We start from the raw sequence: 1,651 nt of genomic DNA on the forward strand, positions 1-1,651 counted from the left end.
CATTGCAGTACTCTGCTGCACATGTAAGTGCAAGAGATCCTGAAGCACTCAGTCATCATGGGAAAGTACCAATGTGTTTCTTCGTTGGTTGATGGAAGAAACATTTTACAAAAACTCTCCAGATTATTGACTTTTTAAAGTTTTTCTAGGAAACGTTCTAGATGTATGCTTATTAGCCTTTGTCAGTATGTACTTTTTACAAAGTGTCTCTGTGGCGCAATCGGTTAGTGTGTCTGGCTACTAACCAAAAGGTTGGTGGTTCAATCCCACCCAGGGACGTAATTGACCTTGTTATCAGATTTTGGTGATCTTTAAGTAGACAAGTCAAAATTTCAAACCCCCTGTTATGGTGTAGGGTACCTGGCCTTCTCTGATGTAATCAGAGTTAGATTTGATTCAGTGATTTTATAAAAACAGCTAGGAAGCACAATTTAGCAGTGGGTTGCAGAGAAAAAGAAATATGCTGGCAAAAAAAATCCAATTGAGTGATTAAACAGCTCTTCATTTTCTGGCTTTATTTTTATGCTAACAAATTTGTTCTCTGAAAAGTGTCCACAAAGCCAAGTCTCTGATTAACACCTTTGTAGGGATGGTTTTTCACCTATTACTAAATTAAACTTGCTTCATTGGAAAGGCAGCAAGATGCATCCTCATTTCAATTTCTACTGAAATAATACAGGTTGACACCAGGAAACATTAACGCCACTGCATCCTTGCTGCTTTCTCATGTGGAAGTTTGTTTAATGTGAAAACAAGGTGATATCTAATTAGCACACAGGTAAGGAATTAAGAAAACCTTTATTTAAGGGTGAAGATGTTAGATGTTTCTCACAAAATCGTTGCCCCAATGCATCATTGAAATTCAAGCTGGAAAGATGATTTTAATATATCACTTGTACATTTTGTATTGCTCTTCTGGTGACAATGTAGTTTGTTTTTGTCAATTACCCTTTTAATAATAGGGTAAAGAAAATTAAGTGGATTTTTTAAAGAAAACTATACTGTCAATATACTATTCAAACAAATTAAAATGGTAAAAGTTATTGTACTTCAAGTAAAAATAAAAGAGCAAAAATATCAATCCCAGTTTTGATTACTTAAATTAACAAAAAAAATGCATATAGCAAAGGATAGTTTCAATCTGCCTACCTCTGGGTTATGGGCCCAGCATGCTTCCATTGCAGTACTCTGCTGCACATGTAAGTGCAAGAGATCCTGAAGCACTCACTCATCATGGGAAAGTACCAATGTGTTTCTTCATTGGTTGATGGAAGAAACATCTTACAAAAACTCTCCAGATTATTGACTTTTTAAAGTTTTTCTAGGAAACGTTCTAGATGTATGCTTATTAGACTTTGTCAGTATGTACTTTTTGCAAAGTGTCTCTGTGGCGCAATCGGTTAGTGTGTCCGGCTACTAACCAAAAGGTTGGTGATTCAATCCCAACCAGGGACGTAATTGACCTTGTTATCAGATTTTGGTGATCTTTAAGTAGACAAGTCAAAATTTCAAACCCCCTGTTATGCTGTAGGGTACCTGGCCTTCTCTGATGTAGTTAGATTTGACTCAGTGATTTTATAAAAACAAGAAAAAAGAACCAAAACGTGCGCAAAAGGAAGAGCCAATCAAAAATTATTTGGATTAATTATTT

The 1,651-nt window shown here is 35.7% G+C and overlaps 1 non-coding gene across 1 annotated transcript; it reads left to right on the forward strand.

The window, feature by feature from the left end:
- Positions 1-205: 205 nt before the first annotated feature.
- Positions 206-279, forward strand: TRNAS-ACU (transfer RNA serine (anticodon ACU)). Its single transcript has one exon. It is a non-coding gene; the product is annotated as a tRNA-Ser (tRNA).
- The last annotated feature ends 1,372 nt before the right edge of the window (positions 280-1,651 follow it).

Source organism: Pseudophryne corroboree, unplaced genomic scaffold (genome assembly GCF_028390025.1).
Source record: "Pseudophryne corroboree isolate aPseCor3 unplaced genomic scaffold, aPseCor3.hap2 scaffold_660, whole genome shotgun sequence".
NCBI classification, from domain to species: domain Eukaryota; kingdom Metazoa; phylum Chordata; class Amphibia; order Anura; family Myobatrachidae; genus Pseudophryne; species Pseudophryne corroboree.